The sequence below is a fragment of the Bufo gargarizans genome, chromosome 1 (genome assembly GCF_014858855.1).
Source record: "Bufo gargarizans isolate SCDJY-AF-19 chromosome 1, ASM1485885v1, whole genome shotgun sequence".
Taxonomy (NCBI): domain Eukaryota; kingdom Metazoa; phylum Chordata; class Amphibia; order Anura; family Bufonidae; genus Bufo; species Bufo gargarizans.
This window is the reverse complement of record NC_058080.1, coordinates 259,370,529-259,398,460: the sequence shown is the minus strand read 5'-3', so window position 1 is coordinate 259,398,460 and position 27,932 is coordinate 259,370,529. Positions and strand designations below refer to the sequence as shown.

Genomic DNA, 27,932 nt, shown 5'->3' with positions numbered 1-27,932 from the left:
GATAACCTCCGCCCGGCAGTGTGTTTGGTGACATCACCGGCTCTGATGGGCCGTTTTACTGGCTAGGGCAGCGCTAAATCCCATCCATCAGTTCCGGTGACGTCACCGGGCTTCCTGGCAACCCCATGGAGAACCCCAGGATGTCACCGGATCTCCAAAATATGCCTTTGCTCTGCGCAATTTAGCGCAGGGCAAGGTAGAGCATCGGAGCATGAACTGCTCCGATGCTCAAGTCAGGGGGGCTGCCGGGGTTAAAATGGAGGTATGTTCGGGTTCAGCTCTGAACCCGGACAACCCCTTTAACCTCTATACAGGATCTGGTCTTTACTGCAGGGGAGCCACCAGGCCACTACCTCACTGGCGTAAAGCACCAAATGATCAGACAATACTTATAGTCAGGAACAGGCCAAGATCAGGGCAGGCAGAGTTCGTGTATGTCTGTAAAACAATCTGAGGTCAGGGCAGGCAGCGTAGAGTCAGAGACAAAAAACAAGCAGAGTTTAGTACACAGGCAGAATAACAGAAAAGTACAATAACAAACTAGGAACCTGAAATATGTATGTGAAGGTTCTCATTTATCCAGGTCATGGTATATCTTGGTATATCTGTAAAGAATAAATCGAGGCAACTGGACTGTAGATTTCTTGAAAACGTTTCACTCGTTCTTCCAATGAGCTTTCTCAATTCTGAGGTCAGAATTGAGAAAGCTTGTTGGAAGAACGAGTGAAACGTTTTCAAGAAATCTACAGTAAGTCCAGTTGCCTTGATTTATTATTTACAGATATAGGAACCTGAAGCTCAGGCATCCTCCCCTAGAGGAAGGTTCCTTAAATACCCAAAGGTAACCAGCCATTAGCCCTTTAAGCACATTAGCCCTTTAAGAGGCAGGAGATGTGCGTGGATCCTAAGAAAGACAAGAAGAGGCGTTAGAGCCTGGTGCTGGATGTAGCCTCCAACGTGAGACACCGGAGTACGAGGACCATCTCCACTACAGGAAAGCAGAGGATAACTAGCAGGGACCAGGCACTGGGATAGGTGATAGATGCATCCCCTGTGCCTGCCCCAGATGGAGGGACATAGATGAGCACAGAGCATTGCTGTGACATGCATGCATGTTACATGCTTTCACATGGCCATGTGTGGTCCATACAATGTGGTCCGTGTGATAGCCACATATCCCAGACCCACTGTGGCTTATGCAGAAGCCTGCTGAAGAGTACATGGAGGATGAGAGTGCTGGTGGTACTCCCTAGGGCCATGCAGTCAATGGAGGGTGCACACTTTCTTCCTTCAGGCACACTGTGGTGTTGGGGCTCCTGCCTGGTAGTAGCTGGGGTGTCCTTGATGTTACGTGTTGGTCTGGGTGTAAGGAAGGAGAGAAGGTGCAACGGCGAATAGTGGAATCAGTAACTAGGTCAGTTAGTGTAAATAAATATGTCTCCCTTTACTTGCTGAAGATAATTATTAATGACATTGGCTGTATATTTGGAGTTGTTTCCTACTGCAGAATAAATTTGGAGCCAACCAAACACCTCCCAGATGGTACTACATGATGGATAAGTATTTCCCTGCATTTATCAGCATTGAGGACACCATAAATCCTGACTAGTGATGGATGAACATCTGCCAGGACGGTTCTGGAATGCGATTGCGAGAACACGGTCAAATGTTCGCAAACCGCAATTTCGCGGCAGGTCCCATTCATTTTAATGGCAGGCGAACCTGAAAAACCTTCAGCTCATATTTGCAGCCAAGAAATAATTACTAGAAGTGCACAAATAGTCCCACAACATGGACAGTGACATACCAGATGTATTATTCGAATTTGCGATCTCCATTCATTATTTTTTTCAATGCAAAATATCGGCAATATAATTTTCGCGTACGCGCATGCAGAAATGCACTATACAGTACCCAAATGCACTATAAAGAAAGTATATTGGTATATAACACCCCGCTTCAATCAGTTTTTTGGGGGGCGACTGGTATATCACACCAGTAGAAATTATTTGTTTCGATAACGCTTGTCCCTCTATATACCTGCAGTATCGCAGCAGAACCGCACATAACTGCCGTACAATATAAATGCACCATAATATACTTTCTAACATAGAAAGTATATTATAACATTGTACACGGAAGGCACCCATTAGAATATACATAAAGATAAAACGTAACCTTTAATAATGTTACTATGAGGGTCCATTCACACGTCTGTAAGTGTTTTGCAGAGCCGCAAAAACACAGACACTGGCAATGTGCATTCTGCAATTTGCTGACTGCACATCGCCGGCACTATAAAAGAAAATGCTTAATCTTGTCTGCAATTGCGGACAAGAATAGGACATGTTCTATTTTTTTGTGGAAACTGTAGCACGGATGCGGAAGTGCGGATCCGCAAATGCGGGTGAGGATCCGCGAATACGGTTGTGCACAGCACATTCCGGCCCCATTGAAAATTGTAAACAGATGTGGACCCATTTTGCGGACGTGTGAATGGAAAAGATATCCCTCAAAATGAAAATAAATTAAATTATTAAAGTTAAGCAAAAAGCATAGATGTGGTAGGCAATAACAAGTGCTCAGCGGCACTAAATTGGGTGCTCGACGGCACCAAATCAGAAACCATATGTCCTACCACAATACGGGGGGTTCCAGTGCACATCCATGAATCCCAGAGGGAAAGCAAAAAACATCTATCCCTGGGCTAGATGATGATGTGGTATTAAAGGACAGGGTGGGCAAAGAACTGTCACTGATATTGCCCTAAAGGGGGGTGCTATTCTGGCCCTGATAGCCTAACCACAGACCACCCGCCCTGATAAGAGTGACCCGTCCAGAACCTTACCCTATATAAAAATGGCCCTAATAAGCCCCTAGCCCCTAGGCCCCTGACTTCCAGGTGATCACTATATTGATCTATGTGTTTTTGACTCATTATAAAAGTATATTATTAGTATATTGCACCCCTCTGTGTATCACACCTATTAATAGCACACCTATACCAGTCTTTAAAAGGACTTTTGTGGCCCTATTAGCTAGCATTTGGTGTCCCTAACATCCTGTCCCTGCTCCACACAACAACCTCTCCCTACAATGGCAAAACACTGAATGTAAAATAGTGGCCAGATCAGGTTTATTTATAAGGTAGGGGGTATGCCCATGTGCTGAAATGTCTCAAATGGCTGTCCTGTACCACCTGATGGATGTGTCATGGGTCAAAGTTCTTCACAATGTAAAAGAATATAAGAAAAGGTATGAGATCTGCACACCCTAGATGTTGGGAGCTCGTGAAGGACAATGTCAATTGATTCACAGAGGAAATCCACGGCACACCATTGTAATTTCATCAATTAATGTTTTTTTAATTCATGATAGTTCATACATCAACTTTTTGTTCCATCCAGAGTAATCATTCAAGCATTATAATTTAATTAAGTAGTACACCCAACGTTTCGGTCGATGTCGACCTTTATCAAGGGATCTGTAAAGAACATATGATAAACAAAATAAATATTTGCGGACGGAACAGTGATGTAAAGCTAGAGGCTATAATCAGGTTAAACAATAAAGAACACTGTAGGATGATCTCGACATATAGTATAGATTTTTTAAATCTGAGCGGACAAGCAGCAGCCGCTCGGTGGTCCAGGGCGGAAAGGGAAAACATGAGGGGAGTGAGAAATATAATAGAAGAACTGAGGAGTAACAAATCTGTATAACACGTATAGTAATAGAATATAAAGCATATTAATGTCTTAATACATACCAATATATACGCAATCAAACATTTTAAGAATAAATCTCAAATATTAAATATTAGTAGCAACTATAGGAGGTATACATAAGGAGTCAGGGACCGTTTTGGAAGACGGGGAGCATTGAATGGTTGGGGAAGGCATTAGATAAAGGAAGGACATTAATTTATGTAGAGGTTAGAGAATCCAAGGCTGCAAGGATACTGTTGTATGATCCTTTTTCTTCTTTTTCCGGCTTTTCTTCTTCTTTTTTCCTTTCTCCCCTTCTGTCTTCCTTTCCTTTTTCCTTTTTTTTCTCTCTCCTTCCTCCTTTCCCCTTTTTTCTTTTCTCTTTTCTCTTTTCCTCTACCCTCCTTTACCCTTTCCTTTACCCCTTCGAGCACAATCAATAAAAACAATAAGATATAAAATAATATGCATAATACTCCCCCTACTCTGTAATACATATAGTCTTTTTATTCATTTTTATATATACCACTATTTCTAGGATACACACCACCTGTCCCTAGTAACTCAACAGACCACCCTTATACTATTTAGCATCCACTATTGTGCTATATACTAAAACGGCATCGATCTAACAGAAGGGCATAGTTTCTGCCCTTCCTGGTCCTCAGATCACGCAATGCGCATGCGCCCGCCCTCTACAATACTGACGCATGACGTCAGAGACTTTGTTCTTTAGCACTTTCATTTGTGCGATTGCGCATGCGCGCGCCGTCTACTGACGTCAGACGCCGGCGCCACCTCACGGGAGACACTACATTTTACAAGTGTATATAAAGGCCGCTCATGTGTATAGACACACACCTCCAGAGCATCTCTTACATATCCTAAGTCACAGGTAAGACCTCCGGGATACGTTTTTTGCCACAGCTTGATAACATTACTACTTCATACTTTATATTCTGTACTTTTTTGTTTCTCTTACTACTCTTCCGGGTATCATACAACAGTATCCTTGCAGCCTTGGATTCTCTAACCTCTACATAAATTAATGTCCTTCCTTTATCTAATGCCTTCCCCAACCATTCAATGCTCCCCGTCTTCCAAAACGGTCCCTGACTCCTTATGTATACCTCCTATAGTTGCTACTAATATTTAATATTTGAGATTTATTCTTAAAATGTTTGATTGCGTATATATTGGTATGTATTAAGACATTAATATGCTTTATATTCTATTACTATACGTGTTATACAGATTTGTTACTCCTCAGTTCTTCTATTATATTTCTCACTCCCCTCATGTTTTCCCTTTCCGCCCTGGACCACCGAGCGGCTGCTGCTTGTCCGCTCAGATTTAAAAAATCTATACTATATGTCGAGATCATCCTACAGTGTTCTTTATTGTTTAACCTGATTATAGCCTCTAGCTTTACATCACTGTTCCGTCCGCAAATATTTATTTTGTTTATCATATGTTCTTTACAGATCCCTTGATAAAGGTCGACATCGACCGAAACGTTGGGTGTACTACTTAATTAATTATAATGCTTGAATGATTACTCTGGATGGAACAAAAAGTTGATGTATGAACTATCATGAATTAAAAAAACATTAATTGATGAAATTACAATGGTGTGCCGTGGATTTCCTCTGTGAATGTAAAAGAATATGGCAGGCGCGAATATCTCCATATGTTGAATCGCGAGCACGCAAAGTTCGCCGCAAAATGACTACCGGGCGAACCGCAAGGCCATCTCTAATCCTGACCACATTGAGGAATGTAGACAAAGTGGTTGACTAAGGTCGAAACCAATGCAGGGACGGGATGAAGGTTTATGACCGTCCACCTCTCCCTCTATAACCCCCTCCAGCCATTCTCTCCTCCTCTACACAGGCTTATGTGAGAGCTGCAAGTACAGCATATCTCATTTCACTCTGCTTTAACTCAGGCTAGATCGCTATGGATTTTTTTTTTCTGTCAATTGAAAATCCATGTTTTTGATAAAAGGCAATATGTTTATTCTTGTATGCTTACAAAGGCATCATCTTTTGACCGCACAATACCGGAATCCATCTGTTCTGCTGTACTCTGTTATCTGGCTTACAAAATAAAGCAAATTACACGGATAAACTCGGTGTTGGTGAGTTCAAGCTATCTGATAAGGTTTGTCCTCAGTGATTATATCTGCTTATACAGACCAGGCATAGAGGTCTCACTAGGGATAAATCTCTATTACAACAATCGGAGTCACAATAATAAGAATATATTGGCAAAGTCTCATTTTAATATCAGTGTGAGGGTTTAGCCATATATTGCCAATTGCATATACCATTGTAGTGCAGCATTTTCAGTGATTTTGTATTTCTTATAGCTTCATCTGCACATTGGGCTATCCTGTGTAGGATGTTTTTGTGGTCCTCTGCCGGCATCCTCCATTGTATGCAATTTTGCTAGGGATTGCTGTTAGCAACGTCTCACATGTGCAGAACTTGCTCCCCCGGTTATAAATGCGCAACAGCATTTGGGGTCTTGAGTATTTTCTGCCTTTTTAAGACCACTTTATTCTCTGATTTTGTTAAAAAAAAAAAATCTAAGGGAAAACCATATAAAACTAAGTGGATAAAATACATGGAATTTTGATGTGGTGACTAATTTACAAAATGTTGCACACCATTTGTTAAATTTTTCATCCTAAAGCCTAACCTCATAAGTTTCCATCATTTTGCACTCCACTAGGGGACTGGGATGCATTTGCAGCTTTTTTAGGTAACTTGCTACAAAAAATAAAATAATAAATAAATAAACAATCTCAACAATAAATCTGACTAAAACTGAAGCCTTACCGACAACACATTTGGCCCTAACTTAGTAAATGCAGTGTTTTGGGCATGGTGCAAATCTCCCTAAAATTGGGGCAAATGCATCATAAATTTGCCCAAGTGCCTACTCCTCAGACAAAACCACTTCAAAATTCTGATGCAGCGCACTTCATACATTTGAAGCTTAACCCTGGGTTCACACCTGAGCGTTTCTGAGACGCGCGTTTTACGTGCGTATTTGTTGCGCGTTTTTATGCTCGTTTTTTGCAATAGTAAACGCGCGTTTGACGCGCGTTTGTGTGATTGACTGCAGTGTTGTCCAATGAGTCTATGGCCAAAACGCGCGACAAACGCCCCAAAAAAAGCTCAAGAACTTGTTTATGCGCCGGGGCGTTTTACAGCGCGTTCAAACGCGCTGTAAAACGCTCAAGTGTGAACCAGGGCCATAGGAAAGCATTGGTTTTCACGTGTTTAGCGTTTTACAGCGCGTTTGAACGCGCTGTAAAACGCTCAGGTGTGAACTTAGGGTTAGAGTGATGTCATAAGTAGCATTTTCTGGTAGTTTTTGATGCCTCCATGTGTGCTGCGCACACACTGCATAACACTTTTGCCCAGACCCACGACATCCTCCAGCGATGTATTCTTGGCCTCTTCTGGTCAGGCTGGCATCTGCGGATTGTCACAGACAGCATGATGACTAGAGATGGCCTTGCAGTTCGCCCGGCGGTCGTTTTGCGGCAAACTTTGCTCGTTCGCGATTCGCCAAACATGCAAACAAATGTCGATATTTGCACGCGCCGTTTTTTTTAGCATAGCGCCGAACTTTGACCCATGACACATCCATCAGGTGGGACAGGACATCCAATTGAGACGTTTCAGCACATGGACACACCCCCAACCCTATAACAGAACCCGATCTGGCAGCCATTTTACATTATGTGTTTAGCTATATACCTTCTTCCACCAAATACTGATTAAGGGCTGCGATACACCTGCTTCCACAAAATACTGATTGAGGGGCGCTATAAACCTGTTTCCGCCAAATACTGATTGAGGGGTGCCATCTACCTTCTTCCACAAAATATTGATTGAGGGGTGTTATTGCTATATACCTTCTTCCACCAAATACGGATTGAGGGCTGCGATATACCTGCTTCCACAAAATACTGATTGAGGTGTGCCATATAGCTGTTTACGCCAAATACTGATTGAGGGGTGCTATATACTTGTTTCAGCCAAATACTGATTGAGGGGTGCCATATACCTGCTTCCACAAAATTCTGATTGACGGGTGCCATATACCTGCTTCCACAAATTTCTGATTGAGGGGTGCCATATACCTGCTTCCACCAAATACTAATGGAGAGGTGCTATATACCTGTTTACACCAAACACTTTTTGAGGAGTGCCATATACCTTCTTCCACCAAATACTGATTGAGAGCTGCAATACACCTGCTTCCACAAAATACTGAAGTTGGAGAAGCGATAACTTCAAAGGACGCACCAGTGTTGGTTGAGTGGCTCACTCAGCCTTCCACTTCTGCACCCTCCTAATCCTCTGTATCTGCACCCTCCTCACTCTCTGCTGTATGCACCCCTAAATTCACCACCACAGCCCCTCCACTCGAATCAGACAAATTATTTTCCCATCCATTACAAGACCATACCGATGCGCAGCCATTCTTGACATCGGATGAGGAAGAGGAGGTAGCAACGGCCTCCACCCAGCGGTCTGACATTACCCAAATCAGCACAAGGAGGGTGGTCTCCATTGTTGATTCCTACTCCATGATCTCTAATGTAAGTGGTGGTGAAAGTGACGATGATGACGTCTCTCTCCTCCCATTTGTCTTCCACTCCACCTTCCACTATGCCGTCGTTGCGTAAATCTGGCACAAGGCAGGCTTGCGTTGCCCAAATGTGTAATTTGTGGACATTGGCACACCGCAATGGAAGGTCCCCGGGAGGAAATATTTCTCCCAGAAGGGCATCCCTGAACTATATGGCCACGTTCAGTGGCAAGTTAATATATCTCTGGCACACAGTGTCTGTGCCAAGATACAGACATGTGGTCTAGCAAACACCGGCAGGGAAGGTACATAACTTTTACTGCCCACTTGGTAAACCTTCTGAAGGCCATCAAGCATGTAACCCGTGGCACCCGTGTGGATTTGGTGGCAGGCTGGCCTCTTCTTCTTCTCCTCCTACTCCATCCTCCGTCTCCTCCTCCGCTGACTCCTCCTTTTCCACTGCCACCGCCTCTTCCGCTGCACCCCCCAAGCTCCCCAGAACCTATTTAACGTGCCAGGTGAGATGTTGCCATGCTGTGCTGTGGCTGTTGTGCCTGAAAGCCAAGAGCCACACGGGTCCTGCACTGCTTTCAGCTCTGCTATCACAGGCCGATCAGTGGCTAACCCTGCTCAATTTGACAGTTGGTAAAGTGGTGTGCCAATCTGCTGAGTGCGCTGAAACAGAGCAAAATGACACACGTGCCATGCATGGCACACTTCCTGAACTTAGTTGTGCAGCAATTTATTGCTAAATACCCCGGGGTCCAGGACGTCTTGTGGCAGGCCAGGAAAATCTCTGGCCATTTTAGAAGATCTTTCACGCCCATGGCTCGCCTTGCTGACGTTCAGCGGCAACACCACTTGCCCGTCAGACGTTTGATTTGTGACTGCCCGACGCGCTGGAACTCCACCTTGTATATGCTTGATAGGCTGCTCCAGCAGAAACGTGCCATTAACGACTACCTGTACGAACTCTGCAGCAGGACAGGGTCTGGGGAGCTTGGTTTCTTTTCACTGTGCCAGTGGCTGCTCATGCGTGACGCATGCGGACTTCTGCGGCCATTTGATGAGATCACCAAACTGGTCTGTCGCAGCCAGGGCGCCATCAGTGACATCGTATCTTACACCTTCTTTCTGGAGCGTGCATTGCACCGTGTCATTGATCAAGCCGTCGAGGAGCAGGAGCTGGAAGATGAGGAAGTCACAATGCTGAATGAATTCCCAGGGGGGCTACTCCATCTGAGACAAGTCATCAGGAGTCTCAAGAGGAGTCAGAGGAGGGTGGTGGCTGGGGGGAGGAGGAGGAGCAAGAAGAGCAGGATTTATACTTTTTGGGGATCCCTGGTGTTGTCCGTCGCTGGGGGGGTGGGGGAGACCTAGTACGACATTCTCCTGGGCGATCAGCAGGAGCCAGGGCGCTTCACCGCTTAAACGTTAGTGCAAATGGGGGCCTTCATGCTCCAGTGTTTGAAGAGGGACCCCCATATAAAATGCATAAAGTTCAAGGACCTGTACTGGGTTGCAACGTACTTAGACCCCCGGTACAAACACAAAATCGCGGACATGTTACCAGTAGAGTTGAGCGGACACCTAGATGTTCGGGTTCGACGGGTTCGGCTGAACTTCGGAAAAAAGTTTGAGTTCGGGACCCAAACTTGACCCCGAACCGAACCCCATTGAAGTCAATGGGGACCCGAACTTTTGAGCACTAAAATGGCTGTAAAAATGTAATGGAAAGGGCTAGAGGGCTGCAAATGGCGTCAAAATGTGGTTAAGAGCATGGCAAGTGCTCTGCAAACAAATGTGGATAGGGAAATGACTTTAAATAACTGAAAATACATAAAAAAATAAAAATAATCTTGATCTAGAAGGACCAGGTCCATATGGAGTAGGGGGTTGAGGAGGCGGTTGATGTGGCGGTGTAGGTGGAAGTGGCGGTGGAGGAGGAGGAGGTAGCCTACACTGCTTTTTGTTTTAAAATGTATTAATTTTTTAAATTAGGGTACACCCCAAAACATTGGGAAATATAACCCTCCAGTCATGCTAAACACATGTTCAAACAATACACCGGCTGCAGGGCAGGTCAGCACCTCCAAGGCGTAAAGGGTAAGCTCAGGCTATGTGCCCAATTTGGAGACCCAGAAGTTGCAGGGGCTCACCCCTGTCAGTTAGTTTGTGTAGGCGTGTGCATACCTACTGCTCCACCATGTCGCATGTCCCTGTGATGTTCACGATCCAATTTGATATCTGCTCTATCAACTTTCGACGTTCTTTTATGCATCTACTATGGTGATTACGGGTGGCGGGGAATCAGGGTTCCAGGCCGGAGAGGAAGTGTGAGAAAAAAAGACCAAATTTAAGGGAGGATATTTAAAAAATTGGGGATCAAGAAGAAATGTGGGAAAAGCTATTGAGGCGCAAATGTGGGACAAATTACAGAAGCCCAAATGTGAGCCAAAAGAGAGAGTGAAGCGGAATTGTGGGAAAAGCTATTTAGGCGCAAATGTTGGCCAAAAGAGTATAGCGGAAATGTGGGACAAAGTATTGAAGCTTAAATGTGGTGCAACTTGTTTAAGTTTAAGCATTGACTCAAAGGAGGTATCAATTAAAGAAGCATTTCAGAAATTTTATTCCATGTAACCTATACAGAGCAGGGGTTTATTCATGTCTAAAATTGTATAATGTCAACCCAAGTATGTAACAGAAAAATTACAGAAATTAATTAACCTGTCTACATGGTAGAGCAGGAGTCTATGACAGAAAACTATTGTTTATTGTCACCCTAAAATGTAAAATAAAAATTATTGAATTGTATTAAGCTGTCAACTAGATAGAGGACCCTAAAATGTAACTGACAAATGTTATTTATTTTTGTTTTTTTACCGGTCTAATAGGTATAGCAGTGGTACATTACACCAAAAAATTGGTGAATTTGACCATAAAATGTAACTGACAAATGTTATTTTATTTTTTTACCGGTCTACTAGGTATAGCAGTGGTACTTCACACCAAAAAATTAGTGAATTTCACCATAAAATGTAACAGACACATTTTTTCATTGTTTAACCTGTCTACTAGGTATAGCAGTGGTACTTCACACCCAAAAATTGTTGAATTTCAACTGAAAATGTAGCTGACAAATATATATATTTTTTTAACCGGCCTACTAGTTATAGCAGTGGTACTATACACCCAAAAATTAGTTAATTTCACCAGAAAATGTTAATGACAATTTATTTTTATTTTTAACCAGCCTACTAGGCACAGCAGTGGTACTATACACCCAAAAATTGGTTAATTTCACCAGAAAATATGAATAACAATTTTTTATTTGTTTTTTAACCAGCCTACTAGGTATAGCAGTGGTACTATGCACCCAAAAATGTGTTAATTTCACCAGAAAATGTGAATGACAAAGTAGTGAAATGATATAAAATAAAACACATACAAAAAAAAAAAAGGATTTATGAGGTGGAGTTCCAAATGGAGTAGGAGTTTGAGGAGGCGGTGGACGTAGCGGAGTAGGTGAAAGTGGCGGTGGAGGAGGACGAGATAGCCAACACAGGTTTTTGGTTGTAATTTAGTTTTGTAAAATTAAGGTACACTCCAAAAGAGTGTGAAATATCCAAAATACAAACATGAGCAATTGCGCTGCAGTATAACAATGGCTGCTTAGTGCCGGTATACATGTCTATTCTGCACAAGGTACGGACAAGTCCTGTGGGATCCATGCCTGGTTCACTTTAATGAATGTGAGCTTGTCCACATTGGCTGTGGACAGGCGGCTGCGCTTGTCTGTGATGACGCCCCCTGCCGTGCTAAACACACGTTCAGATAATACACTGGCTGCAGGGCAGGCCAGCACCTCCAAGGCGTAAAGGGCAAGCTCAGGCCATGTGCCCAATTTGGAGACCTAGAAGTTAAATGGGGCAGACCAGTCATTCAGTACGTGTAGGCGTGTGCACACATACTGCTCCACCATGTTGGTAAAATGCTGGCTCCTGCTAAGACGTTCCATATCAGCTAGTGGTGCTGGTTGTTGTGGCGTGCTGACAAAGCTTTTCCACTTTTCGGCCATGCTAACCCTGCCTTCTGAGGTGCTGGCGGTGCCCCAGCTGCGTTGGCGACTTCTTCCTCATCCTCTGCCTTCGCCTTGTGCTTCCACTGTGCCCCCGCTGTCAATGCCACCAGCAGCTCATCTACCAGCGTGCGCTTGTACTAGAGCAACTTATGATCATGCTCCAGTGATGGAATTAAGGACGGTACGTTGTCCTTGTAACGGGGATCCAGCAGCGTGGCCACCCAGTAATCCGGTCGTTGCGGAGACACTGCAGCATGTAATCGCTCATGTGTGCCAGGCTGCCCAGAGGCAACGAAAAGCTGTCCTCTGTGAGAGGCGTATCAACTGTGTCCTCTGTATCCCCCCATCCACGCACTAGTGATGGCCATGAGCTGGTCTGGGTGCCACCCTGCTGTGAACATGGTTCCTCTCCTCCATCTGCTCATCCTCCACCTCCTCATCCTCCTGAACTGTGCCCTGGCTGGACAATTGTGTACCTTGGGTTTGTGGGTGCAGGAACCCACCCTCGGAGCCACTTGGGAATGATTGGCCGGAAACCCTTTGAAATGATCCCTCTTCCTTTTCCTGTGCCACATTCTCTTCCATCATCGCCAGGAGCGTTTTTTCAAGGAGGCATAGAAGTGGGATAGTAACGCTGAGAACAGCGTTATCGGCACTGGCCATGTTGGTAAAGTACTTGAAACAGCGCAACAAGGAACACAGGTCTCGCATGGAGGCCCTGTAATTAGTGGTAAAGTGGTGCTGTTCCGCCGAGCGACTCACCCGTGCGTGCTGCAGCTGAAACTCCACTATAGCCTGCTGCTGCTCGCACAGTCTGGCCAGCATGTGTAAGGTGGAGTTCCACCTTGTGGGTACGTCACATATGAGGCGGTGAGCGGGAAGGCCGAAGTTACGCTGCAGCCCTGACAGGCGAGCAGCAGCAGGGTGAGTACGCCGAAAGCACGCACAGACGGACCGCACTTTATGCAGCAGCTCTTACATATCGGGGTAAGTTTTAAGGAATCTCTGCACCACCAAATTCAGCACATGCGCCAGGCAAGGGATGTGCGTCAAACCGGCTAGTCCCAGAGCTGCTACGAGATTTCGCCCATTATCGCACACCACCAGGCCGGGCTTGAGGCTGACTGGCACAAACCACTCATCGGTCTGTTGTTCAAGGCCCGTCCACAGCTCCTGTGCGGTGTGGGGTTTGTCCCCCAAACAGATAGTTTTAATACTGCCTGCTGATGTTTACCCCTGGCTGTGCTGAAGTTGGTGGTAAAGGTGTTACGCTGACCAGATGAGGAGCTGGTAGAGGATGAGGAAGCAGAGTAGGAGGAGAAAGCAACAGGAGGCAAACTGAAGCGCCCTGCAATCCTCGGTGGTGGAAGGACATGCGCCAAACTGCTATCTGCCTCAGGCCTAGCCGCCACTGCATTTACACAGTGTGCCGTCATGGAGAAATAACGGCCCTGACCGTGCTTACTGGTCCACGTATCCGTAGTGAGGTGCACCATGCCACAGATGGCGTTGCGCAGTGCACATCTGATTTTTTCCCCTACTTGGTTGTGAAGGGAAGGCATGGCTCACCTTGAAAAGTAGTGGCGGCTGGGCACGACGTACTGTGGGACAGCCACCACCATAAGGCCTTTAAAACTCTCCGTCTCCACCAGACGGAATGGCAGCATTTAAAAGGCCAGTAATTTAGAAATGCTGGCATTCAGGGCTAGGGATCGCTGGTGGGTAGGGGGGTACTTCCTCTTCCTCTCCAGTGTTTGGGATATGGAGAGATGCATGGGACATTGTGGAGATGCTTGGTGACCCAGGTGTTGGTGTTGCTGGCAGATCCTCTGTTTGCAGGGTGCCAGGTGGCACTGTCACTCCAGAGGTGGATGAAGAGGCCGCGAGTGCAGAAGAAGAGGAAGCAGGAGGAGCCAGAGACCTTTCTTGGTTTTTGAGGTGTCTACTCCACTGCAGCTCGTGCTTTGCACTTAAATGTCTGGTCATGCAGGTTGTGCTCAGGTTGAGAACGTTTATGCGTCGCTTCAGGCTTGTAACGGGGATCCAGCAGCGTGGCCACCCAGTAATCCGGTCGTTGCGGAGACACTGCAGCATGTAATCGCTCATGTGTGCCAGGCTGCCCAAAGGCAACGAAAAGCTGTCCTCTGTGAGAGGCGTATCAACTGTGTCCTCTGTATCCCCCCATCCACGCACTAGTGATGGCCATGAGCTGGTCTGGGTGCCACCCTGCTGTGAACATGGTTCCTCTCCTCCATCTGCTCATCCTCCACCTCCTCATCCTCCTGAACTGTGCCCTGGCTGGACAATTGTGTACCTTGGGTTTGTGGGTGCAGGAACCCACCCTCGGAGCCACTTGGGAATGATTGGCCGGAAACCCTTTGAAATGATCCCTCTTCCTTTTCCTGTGCCACATTCTCTTCCATCATCGCCAGGAGCGTTTTTTCAAGGAGGCATAGAAGTGGGATAGTAACGCTGAGAACAGCGTTATCGGCACTGGCCATGTTGGTAAAGTACTTGAAACAGCGCAACAAGGAACACAGGTCTCGCATGGAGGCCCTGTAATTAGTGGTAAAGTGGTGCTGTTCCGCCGAGCGACTCACCCGTGCGTGCTGCAGCTGAAACTCCACTATAGCCTGCTGCTGCTCGCACAGTCTGGCCAGCATGTGTAAGGTGGAGTTCCACCTTGTGGGTACGTCACATATGAGGCGGTGAGCGGGAAGGCCGAAGTTACGCTGCAGCCCTGACAGGCGAGCAGCAGCAGGGTGAGTACGCCGAAAGCACGCACAGACGGACCGCACTTTATGCAGCAGCTCTTACATATCGGGGTAAGTTTTAAGGAATCTCTGCACCACCAAATTCAGCACATGCGCCAGGCAAGGGATGTGCGTCAAACCGGCTAGTCCCAGAGCTGCTACGAGATTTCGCCCATTATCGCACACCACCAGGCCGGGCTTGAGGCTGACTGGCACAAACCACTCATCGGTCTGTTGTTCAAGGCCCGTCCACAGCTCCTGTGCGGTGTGGGGTTTGTCCCCCAAACAGATAGTTTTAATACTGCCTGCTGATGTTTACCCCTGGCTGTGCTGAAGTTGGTGGTAAAGGTGTTACGCTGACCAGATGAGGAGCTGGTAGAGGATGAGGAAGCAGAGTAGGAGGAGAAAGCAACAGGAGGCAAACTGAAGCGCCCTGCAATCCTCGGTGGTGGAAGGACATGCGCCAAACTGCTATCTGCCTCAGGCCTAGCCGCCACTGCATTTACACAGTGTGCCGTCATGGAGAAATAACGGCCCTGACCGTGCTTACTGGTCCACGTATCCGTAGTGAGGTGCACCATGCCACAGATGGCGTTGCGCAGTGCACATCTGATTTTTTCCCCTACTTGGTTGTGAAGGGAAGGCATGGCTCACCTTGAAAAGTAGTGGCGGCTGGGCACGACGTACTGTGGGACAGCCACCACCATAAGGCCTTTAAAACTCTCCGTCTCCACCAGACGGAATGGCAGCATTTAAAAGGCCAGTAATTTAGAAATGCTGGCATTCAGGGCTAGGGATCGCTGGTGGGTAGGGGGGTACTTCCTCTTCCTCTCCAGTGTTTGGGATATGGAGAGATGCATGGGACATTGTGGAGATGCTTGGTGACCCAGGTGTTGGTGTTGCTGGCAGATCCTCTGTTTGCAGGGTGCCAGGTGGCACTGTCACTCCAGAGGTGGATGAAGAGGCCGCGAGTGCAGAAGAAGAGGAAGCAGGAGGAGCCAGAGACCTTTCTTGGTTTTTGAGGTGTCTACTCCACTGCAGCTCGTGCTTTGCACTTAAATGTCTGGTCATGCAGGTTGTGCTCAGGTTGAGAACGTTTATGCGTCGCTTCAGGCTCTGATTGCACAGCGTGCAAACCACTCGTGTCTTGTCGTCAGCACATTGTCTGAAGAACTGCCACGCCAGGGAATTCCTTGGAGCTGGCTTTGGTGTGCTCGGTCCCTTGCTGCGGTGGGCAGTAAAAGGCGTACTGTCTAGAGGACGGCCGTTCCGCTTTTGCACCCTGCTCCCTCTTCTGTTGTGCTGGTGGCTCTGTGCAACGACCGCCTCTTCCTCCGAACTACATAGGTCACTCGCATGACCTTGATTCCATGTGGAGTCGAGGACCTCATCATCCTCCACATCATCTTCCACCCAGTCTTCACACCTGACTTCCTTGTCGGTCTGCACACTTTTGAAAGCCCCAGCAAAAAGCAGAAGAGACTGCTGCATGACTTGGGGCTCAGACTGCTTGGCTGATTTGCAAGGGGGTGAGGTGAAAGACTGATGGACATCGGCTGCAGGTGCCAACTGTGGTCTTTCAGCAGGAGACTGGGTGGGAGACAATGTGAAGGAACTGGATCCACTGTCAGAAACCCAATCTACTATCGCCTGTACTTGTTCAGGCCTCACCATTCGTAGACCAGCATTAGGCCTGACCAAATACCGCTGCAGGTTTTGTTGCCTACTTGCACCTGATGAAGGGGTTTGACTTGTGCGTGTAGCTGGCACAGATCGACCACGTCCTCTCCCTGCAATAGGAGCTCCACCAGCAGCACCACAACCTGTGTCACGTCCCTTATTTGACGCTCTCCTCATATTTTTCAAATTTAGGATCTTGCCCTAAATGGGCGTTTAATTAATAGTAGAATAAAATGTATGTAAAGGTTGTATCTCACATGGTCTGAACCAGTGTAGGCCTAAATTAAATATTTCTTTGCCCAAAATAGCTGTATTTCAAATGGCTGTATTTCAAATCCCAGAATCAAACCCCTGTATGTAGAGGGAGTATCTCACAGGGCCTGAACCAGTGTAGGCCTGAAGTAAATATTTCTTTGCCCAAAATGGCTGTATTTCAAATGGCTGCATTTCAAATCCCTGAATAAAACCCCTGTATGTAGAGGGAGTATCTCACAGGGCCTGAACCAGTGTAGGCCTGAAGTAAATATTTTTTTGCCCAAAATGGCTGTATTTCAAATGGCTGTATTTCAAATCCCTTTATGTAGAGGGGGTATGTCACACGGTCTGAACCAGTGTAGGCCTAAAGTAAATACAGTTGCAAGAAAAAGTATGTGAACCCTTTAGAATTATATGGATTTCTGCACAAATTGGTCATAAAATGTGATCTGATCTTTATCTAAGTCACAACAATAGACAATCACAGTCTGCTTAAACTAATAACACACAAAGAATTAAATGTTACCATGTTTTTATTGAACACACCATGTAAACATTCACAGTGTAGGTGGAAAAAGTATGTGAACCCTTGGATTTAATAACTGGTTGAACCTCCTTTGGCAGCAATAACTTCAACCAAATGTTTCCTGTAGTTGCAGATCAGATGTGCACAACAGTCAGGGGCAATTCTTGACCATTCCTTTTTACAGAACTGTTTCAGTTCAGCAATATTCTTGGGATGTCTGGTGTGAATCGCTTTCTTGAGGTCATGACACAGCATCTCAATCGGATTGAGGTCAAGACTCTGACTGGGCCACTCCAGAAGGCATATTTTCTTTTGTTTAAGCCATTATGTTGTTGATTTACTTTTATGCTTTGGGTCGTTGTCCTGTTGCAACATCCATCTTCTGTTGAGCTTCAGCTAGTGGACAGATGGCCTTAAGTTCGTCTGCAAAATGTCTTGATAAACCTGGGAATTAATTTTTCCTTCAATGATAGCAATCCGTCCAGGCCCTGATGCAGCAAAGCAGCCCCAAACCATGATGCCCCCACCACCATACTTCACAGTTGGGATGAGGTTTTGATGTTGGTGTGCTGTGAGTCTTTTTCTACACACATAGTGTTGTGTGTTTCTTCCAAACAACTCAACTTTGGTTTCATCTGTACACAGAATATTTTGCCAGTACTGCTGTGGAACATCCAGGTGCTCTTGTGCAAACTGTAAACGTGCAGCAATGTTTTTTTTGGACAGCAGTGGCCTCCTTTGTGGTATCCTCCCATGAAATACATTTTTGTTTAGTGTTTTACATATTGTAGATTCGCTAACAGGGATGGTAGCATATGCCAGAGACTTTTGTAAGTCTTTAGCTGACACTCTAGGATTCTACTTCACCTCATTGAGCAGTCTGCGCTGTGCTCTTGCAGTCATCTTTACAGGACGGCCACTCCTAGGGAGAGTAGCAGCAGTGCTGAACTTTCTCCATTTATAGACAATTTGTCTTACCGTGGAAAGATGAATAGCAAGGCTTTTGAAGATACTTTTATAACCCTTTCCAGCTTTATGCAAGTCAACTATTCTTAATCATAGGTCTTCTGAGGGCTCTTTTGTGTGAGGCATCATTCACATTAGGCAATGCTTCTTGTGAAAAGCAAACCCAGAATCGGTGTGTTTTTTTTTTAGGGCAGGGCAGCTGTAATCAACACCTCCAATCTCATCTCATTGATTAGACTAATCAATCATTGATTAATACTAATTTGGTCGACCAAGGATTTTATTATATTTTATCATATTTGTATTTTATTTTATTTTTATTGTGTTATTGTCATTGATTATTGAATATCGATTTTACTATTAAATCTGAGTATTTTGCCACAGAGTGAGTGCTCGCTCTTCTATTCTACTATTTTCCCCCCACATTGAGGTGAGGCGTCCTCAATTTAAGCACCACACCATCCATTAACAGCAGTGAGCCGCGACATTTTGTTAACTTTATTGATTGGTTGGGTATATAAAGGCCGCGATGCTTATTACTTAACTAGTAATTAATTCATATACTGAATAATTAATCCAACTTCAATAACAAAATATAATTATGGAAATATATTCCACCAATATCCATTAACCACAAAGTCCACTCAAGAGAGTGACTTAACCCCCGTCAATAAGCAAAGCGACTGAATAAATTAAATAGGGAAGGGAGGGAGGGATCTTGAGAAATACTTACGTGAATGCGCTAATTTCGTTATTTTCCGTTCTTATATAGGTTCATGAAAGACTGTTGCAGAGATCTCCAATCAAATCCTTCAAAACTACACGAGCACCCACAGAATCTGGGTTAACCCATTCCTAAAGTAGGTAAGTAATAATTATTCATATAACCGTTAAACATCAATGTTAGGTGCCATGACATCATGGCTCCCCACATTGAATGTACAATTTGGTTCGCTCCATTCTGAGCGGATCCGCGTCCACTCAGAATGCATTAGTGCTGGACGGATGCGTTCGGGGCCGCTTGTGAGCCCCTTCAAACGGAGCTCACAAGCGGACACCCGAACGCTAGTGTGAAAGTAGCCTAAAACACCCCCTACGGCAACGAGCATGATGGGGGTGATAACTATTTGACACCAGATATAACACCCCCTACGGCAACGAGCATGATGAGGGTGATAACTATTTGACACCAGATATAACACCCCCTACGGCAACGAGCATGATGGGGGTGATAACTATTTGACACCATATAAAACACCCCCTACGGCAACAAGCATGATGGGGGTGATAACTATTTGACACCAGATATAACACCCCCTACGGCAATTAGCATGATGAGGTTGATAACTATTTGACCCTAGATATAACACCCCAAACGGCAATGAGCATGATGAGGGTGATAACTATTTGACCCTAGATATAACACCCCAAACGGCAACGAGCATGATGGGGGTGATAACTATTTGACACCATATAAAACACCCCCTACGGCAACGAGCATGATGGGGGTGATAACTATTTGACACCAGATATAACAACCCCTAAGGCAACGAGCATGATGGGGGTGATCACTATTTGACACCATATAAAACACCCTCTACGGCAACAAGCATGATGGGGGTGATAACTATTTGACACCAGATATAACAACCCCTAAGGCAACGAGCATGATGGGGGTGATAACTATTTGACACCATATAAAACACAAAAAAATGCAACGATGGGGGATGATAACTATTTGACACCATATATAACACCCCCTACGGCAACGAGCTTGATGGGGGTGATAACTATTTGACATCAGATATAACACCCCCTACGGCAACGAGCATGATGGGGGTGATAACTATTTGACACCAGATATAACACCCCCTAAGGCAACGAGCATGATGGGGGTGATAAAAAACACTTATCAAACTCCTAAGGCAATGAGCATGCTGGGGGTTATCCTACTAAACACTTATCAAACCCCCTAAGGCAATGAGGATGTTGGTGGTTATCTTGCTAACCCCATATCAAACCCCCTAAGGGAAAGAGTAGGTATTTCAAGAATTTGCACAACTATTAAGGCTGGTTTCACACGGGCGTTGCGGGAAAAGGTGCGGGTGCGTTGCGGGAACATGCACGATTTTTCTGCGCGAGTGCAAAACATTGCAGTTCGGGTTTGGGATCGGTGTTGTGTAGATTGTTTTATTTTCCCTTATAACATAGTTATAAGGGAAAATAATAGCATTCTTAATACAGAATGCATAGTACAATAGCGCTGGAGGGGTTAAAAAAATAAAAATCTAATTTAACTCACCTCATCCACTTGTTCGTGCAGCCGGCATCTCTTCTGTCTTCTTCTTTGCTGTGTACAGGAAAAGGACCTGTGGTGACGTCACTCCAGTCATCACATGGTCCATCACATGATCTTTTACCATGGTGATGGAACATGTGATGGACCATGTGATGACGTCACCACAGGTCCTTTTCCTGTACACAGCAAAGAAGATAGAAGAGTTGCCGGCTGCGCGAACAAGTGGATTAACACGTTAACGACCCAGGACGAGAATGCTCATCCTCAAACGCCGGCACTTAGCGCTCGAGGATGAGCGCTCTCGTCCTGCAGTCATTCTTCCCCCCGCGTGCGGTCCCCCTGGTCAGCAGCAGAGATCCGGCGGTTACTGACCGCTGGATCCCTGCTGCATCCACCAGCATCGGCGATAACGCCGATGCCGGTGGATTAACCCCTCATATGCCCCGATCAGCGCTGACCGTGGCATATGGGAGATTTGCGCTCCCTCACCTGATGCATCGGGTCCCCGCTGTGCTGTTCCCTGTTATCTACAGAAGCCTAAGAGGCCCAGGGGTCTCCTAGGCAACTGTTAGCGTCTTACAGTGTAAGACAGTAACAGTTCAAAAAATAAAGTGAAAAAAAAGTTAATAAAATAAAAGTTTTACAAAAAAATTAAAAGTTTCAAGTAAAAAAAAAAAGCGTAATTTTCCAAAAAAAATAGTAAAAAAAAATAGGGAAAAGACATATAGACATATTAGGTATAGTTGCGTCCGTATCGACCAGCTCTATAAACATGTCACATGACCTAACCCCTCAGATGAACACCGTCAAAAATAAAAAATAAAAACTGTGCTAAATAAAAATTTTAATTGTCACCTTACATCACAAAATGTACAACAACAAGCGATCAAAAAGGCGTACGCCCACCAAAATAGTAATAATCTAACCGTCACCTCATCCCACAAAAATGACCCCCTACTTGAGACAATCACCCAAAAAATAAAAAAACTATGGCTCAGAATATGGAGACACTAAAACATAATTATTTTTGTTTTAAAAAAGCTGTTATTGTGTAAAACTTACATAAATAAAAAAAAGTATACATATTAGGTATCGCCGCGTCTGTATCGATCGGCTCTATAAAAATATCAAATGACCTAACCCCTCAGGTGAACACCGTAAAAAGTAAAAAATAAAAACTGTGCTAAATAAACAATTTTTGGTCACCTTACATCACAAAAAGTGTAATAGCAAGCGATCAAAAAGTCATATGCACCCAAAATAGTGCCAATCAAACCATCATCTCATCACGCAAAAATCATACCCTACCCAAGATAATCTCCCAAAAACTGAAAAAAATATGGCTCTTAGACTATGGAAACACTAAAACATGATTTTTTTTGTTTCAAAAATGATATTATTGTGTAAAACTTACATAAATAAAAAAAGTATACATATTAGGTATCGCCGCATCCGTATTGACCGGCTCTATAAAAATATCACATGACCTAACCCCTCAGGTGAACACCGTAAAAAATAAAAAATAAAAACTGTGTAAAAAAAGCCATTTTGTGTCATCTTACATCACAAAAAGTGTAATAGCAAGCGATCAAAAAGTCATATGCACCCCAAAATAGTGCCAATCAAACCGTCATCTCATCCCACAAAAAATGAGACCCTACCTAAGATAATCACCCAAAAACTGTAAAAACTATGGCTCTCAGACTATTGAAACACTAAAACATGATTTTTTTTGTTTCAAAAATGAAATTATTGTGTAAAACTTACATAAATAAAATAAAAGTATACATATTAGGTATCGCCACATCCGTGACAACCTGGTCTATAAAAATACCACATGATCTAACATGTCAGATGAATGTTGTAAATAACAAAAAATAAAAACTGTGCCAAAACAGCTATTTCTTGTTACCTTGCCTCACAAAAAGTGTAATATAGAGCAACCAAAAATCATATGTACCCTAAACTAGTACAAACAAAACTTCCAGTGTCCCCGATCCATTGGTGTACTATTTGGCGGCTCAAATGCAGCACATCAGGGGTTGGGGTGAGGAGGAACAGGTTAACAAAACAGGTAGGATAGTTAAATACTTGCTTAAAAGGGGATGCCTTCTATCGGCGCTGGAGGACGGCACTTTCAGGGAAATAGGGAGGAGGTACGAGTTGCTGGGCATGATCCATAAGGTATGGTGGAAGACAAGGAAAATGGCAGGTGTTACGGGATATACGAAATTTACTCCCATATGGCCGAATATCATGTATGATGAACTTAATAAGGTCTCCAGTGCTAGGGCATGGAGGAAATTTGGTCTGGACAGACTGTGTCACTTATTCGAAGGTACATCCCTTAAAGAATTTAATGCTTTGCAACGGGAGTTTAGCTTGCCTAAAGCTCTTTTTTATGTCTATCTGCAAGTGAGACATGCCATACAAGTGCAGGAGCGGCGGGAGAAGCTGTTGCCTGCTAAGAAACATCTGATTGTTGACCTTACGGCTACTGGGGGCGGTTCTGGGGGAGTGATATCGCTGCATTATCTGAGCCTAATGGATGCTGTACATAAAAAGAATCCACTGCTCCTGTTTGAAAAATGGGAAAAGGATATACCGGAATTGAAAGAGGACCAATGGGAAAAAGTGCTTGCTGACTTCCCTGATGTAGCGGTAAGTGAGGCCCATCGGGTTTCACAATTGCTGCTGCTTCATAGAGCATATAGAACTCCGAAAATTTTGCATAAAATAGGGTTTCGTGCCGATGATAAATGTCCTAGATGTGGGATTACGTCCGCTGACCTCATACACTTAATGTGGAATTGTCCGCGGTTGCGCAGATACTGGAATGATGTGGCAGACCTCATTGAGAAGGTGTATGGGGTCACGATTGAACAATCACCTCTAATATGTGTATTGGGATTTTCTGGTGGAATTTCGGGGCTGAAGGAGGTTAAGTTGGCAATCCAGCGTGTTCTATATCAGGCCAGGAAGCGGATAGCATCCCGATGGATTGCTGCAGACCCACCAGAGGTGCAGGAGGTGGTGGAGGCGATACACACTTTGGTCAAACTTGAGAGTTATGTGTATCAGAAGAGGGGAAATAACAAAAAGTTTAACAAAATTTGGTATGCATGGGTCGATCGTTTCCATTTGGTTATTTAGGGGTGAAGTGTGAAGGTAGAGTGAGAGGAGAATGTGTTAGGTAACACATAAATTGGATCTAGGTGGGTAAATGAATGGAGCGTGTATGAGCAGGATGGCATATAGTGTGAGCGCGGGTTGGGTCGTATACTGAACTTCTGTCACGAGGGTATCGAGAACCACGCCTGACTCCGTTATACCCAGGGTCAGGAAGTCGCAGCGGTTGGCTGCACGCTCTATTTAAGATAGGGCTGTTTTCCTTATGGTAGCTTTCTGGGTTTGCTTTGCAAACCCTTTTGGCTCACTCAGGGATCCGTAGCTCCTTCTCCTCAGCTGTTCCTTGTCCAGCACTCCCAAACCTCCTTATATTCCTCTCTCACACTTCTCTGGTTGCCAGAGATAGAGCTTCCTGCCTGGACATCTATTCTGACCCACTGGAGCTGTGTTGCTGCGTTCTCGGATGGTTGTTTCAGAACGCTACCCTCCGGATCCCTGTTGGACCTTTGTGGACTGCTGTGGTCGCCCACCTGGGTGTTTGTGTTCGTTTGTATTTGTCTGTCCTCTCCCTGGTGTTTCCCTCTTAGTGCAGTGGTGCGGACTAGCGATCCCACCGGCCCGTTCACTATCTAGGGCTCATTTCAGGGAAAGCCAGGGTTTAGGCACGTGATCGCCGCACGGGTGAGGAACCCGTCTAGGGACGTCAGGGCAGTCAGGTGCCAGCCGCAAGGTGAGTTAGGGGTCACCACCTTTCCCTCTCCCTTGGGCAGGGCTTTCCCTGTTTTCCTCCCTGTGTGTGACGCCGGTCATTACAACTTCGCTGCAAGATGATTCCAAGATGAACTGCACCTGGACTTCGGGGAGGGGGGGGTTGGGATGGGGTTTTCTGTGATGTTCTTGTTGTTGGTGTTGCAAAACATAAAAACATGGAGATTTTTTGTCTTCAAATAAAAAGATTTGATCAAAAAAAATAAAATAAAACTTCCACCCTATATCGTAGTTTCTAAAATGGGGTCACATTTTTGGAGTTTCTACTCTAGGGGTGCATCAGGGACATGGTGTCAAAAAAAGCAGTCTAGCAAAATCTGCCTTCCGAAAACCGTATGGCATTCCTTTCCTTCTGCGCCCTGACGTGTGCCCGTACAGCAGTTTACGGCCACATGTGGGGTGTTTCTGTAAACTACAGAATCAGGGCCATAAATATTGAGTCTTGTTTGGCTGTTAACCCTAGCTTTATTACTGGAAAAAATGGATTAAAATGGAAAATCTGCCAAAAAATTGAAATTCAGAAATTTAATCTCTATTTGCCAATAACTCTTGTGGAACACCTAAAGGGTTAACTATGTTTGTAAAATCAGTTTTAAATACCTTGAGGGGTGTAGTTTCTTAGATGGGGTCACTTTTATGGAGTTTCTACTCTAGGGGTGCATCAGGGGGGCTTCAAATGGGACATGCTGTAAAAAAAAAAAAGTCTAGCAAAATCTGCCTTCCAAAAACCGTATGGCATTCCTTTCCTTCTGCGCCCTGCCGTGTGCCAGTACAGCAGTTTACAACCACATATGGGGTGTTTCTGTAAACTACAGAATCAGGGCCATAAATAATGAGTTTTGTTTGGCTGTTAACCCTTGCTTTTCAACTGGAAAAAAAAATATTAAAATGGAAAATCTGCCAAAAAAGTGAAATTTTGAAATTGTATCTCTATTTGCCATTAATTCTTGTGGAACACCTAAAGGGTTAATTACGTGAAAAATCCGTTTTGAATACCTTGAGGGGTGTAGTTTCTAGAATTCTAGTAATTTTTGGGTGGTTTCTATCATGTAAGCTTCACAAAGTGACTTCAGACCTGAACTGGTCCTTAAAAAGTTGGTTTTACTATATATTATAGAAGTAGAGAAATTGAAACTTAAAAATGTGCAAATTTTTCCAAATTTTTTGTAAATTTGGTATTTTTTTTATAAATAAAAATGCATTTTTTTTTAACTCCATTTTACTAGTGTCATGAAGTACAAGAGTACAATATGTGATGAAAAAACAATCTCAGAATGGCCTGGATAAGTCAAAGTGTTTTAAAGTTATCACCACATAAAGTGACACTGGTCAGATTTGTAAAAAATGGCTTGGTCCTTAAGGTGAAAATGAGCCCAGTCCTTAAGGGGTTAAGGTGAGTTAAATTTATTTTTATTTTTTTAACCCCTCTAGCGCTATTGTACTATGCATTCTGTGTTAAGAATGCTATTTTCCCTTATAACCATGTTATAAGGAAAAATAATAATGATCGGGTCCCCATCCCGATCATCTCCTAGCAACCGTGCGGGAAAATCGCACTGCACCTGCACTTGCTTGCGGATGCTTGCGATTTTCACGGAGCCCCATTTACTTCTATTAAAACGCAGAATATAGAACATGCTGCGATTTTCAAGCAACGCACAAGTGATGCGTGAAAATCACCGCTCATGTGCACAGCCCCAAAGAAATTAATGGGTCGGGATTTAGTGCGGGTGCAATGCATTTACATCACGCATTGCACCCGTGCGGAAATCTCGCCCGTGTGAAAGAGGCCTAACTCTTTTATTACTATAATAACATAATTGCAATAGCACGGATTTCTGGCTTTTGCAGGAGTTTAGCTGTTATACTTTGGGACTCATTTTATTTTTTTATTTTAAACAGGTCTAAGAATGGATGGTGTGTCACATGTGCCACCATGTGCCTCAGCTACAAAATCAGAAAAAGTAAAATAAATATAACTTAATTTTCAAATAGTATTTTGTCTCATATTTATCCTATAATGCTGATTATTGTCAAATTGTATTTGTCTTGTGTAGTTGGAATGGATAAAGAAACATCCACAAGAAAAATATGCTTTTTCAGATAATCAAGAACCATGTTTTCCAGAAAACCAGACTCGTTCATCAATTAGGAAGATAACATTGAACTTGAAGAGTGAGACAACAGAATTGGAAATAATATATGGTGTTTTTGTACGCATTGTGAACCAATGGCAACAAATATTGAATCGATATGCTGTAAAGAAGTTTCAAATATTGAACCATATCTTGAAGAAATGCGTTGTATAATTGAACATGATTATTTTCATCAATTTAGTGAAGATAGAAGAAGAGTGGAGGTCTCGATGCGTTCAATAGGTCAAGTGTTGCATCCTCTGCCTGATAAAGATTTGAACAGAGGTTTGAATTGATGTAATGTTCTGATCACCATATAATAAAAGTGATGACAAAACATGCTACTGGCAGTAGGATTTTCAATATATTTGTCAGTAAAATGTTTGATAAAATATAAAAATCTATTATATTTATTTAATATGTTTAAAATTTTATTACAGGCTACTTAGAAAAACGGCTTATCGTGGTTTCACAGCTTGGATACATGGAGTGGGCAAAAGAAGACCAATTCCATCTTGTGCTGTGTCTACATAGTAACATAGTAACATAGTACATAAGGCCGAAGAAAGACATTTGTCCATCCAGTCCGGCCTGTTATCCCGCAAGTTGATCCAGAGGAAGGCAAAAAAAAAAAAACCCTGTGAGGTAGAAGACAATTTTCTCCACTTTAGGGGACTATAAACTTCCTTCCCGACTTCAATCAGGCAACTCCCTGGATCAACGACCCCTCTCTAGTAGCTATAGCCTGTAATATTATTAAGCTCCAGAAATACGTCCAGGGCCCTCTTGAATTCCTTTATTGTACTCACCATCACCACCTCCTCAGGCAGAGAGTTCCATAGTCTCACTGCTCTTACCGTAAAGAATCTTTTTCTATGTTTGTGTACAAACCTTCTTTCCTCCAGACGCAGAGGATGTCCCCTCGTCACAGTCACAGTCCTTGGGATAAATAGCTGATGGGATAGATCTCTGTACTGACCCCTGATATATTTATACATATTAATTAGATCTCCCCTCAGTCG

At 44.2% G+C, this 27,932-nt stretch overlaps 1 long non-coding RNA gene across 2 annotated transcripts; it reads left to right on the top strand.

Moving 5' to 3' along the window:
* Positions 1-4,490: 4,490 nt before the first annotated feature.
* Positions 4,491-27,251, top strand: LOC122925481. 2 transcript variants are annotated; one of them, XR_006387631.1, is made up of 4 exons: positions 4,491-4,602; positions 19,352-19,443; positions 26,678-26,739; positions 26,833-27,251. It is a non-coding gene; the product is annotated as an uncharacterized LOC122925481 (long non-coding RNA). The 2 variants fall into 2 exon arrangements; XR_006387632.1 differs by lacking the exons at positions 4,491-4,602; positions 19,352-19,443 and adding an exon at positions 26,124-26,168.
* The last annotated feature ends 681 nt before the right edge of the window (positions 27,252-27,932 follow it).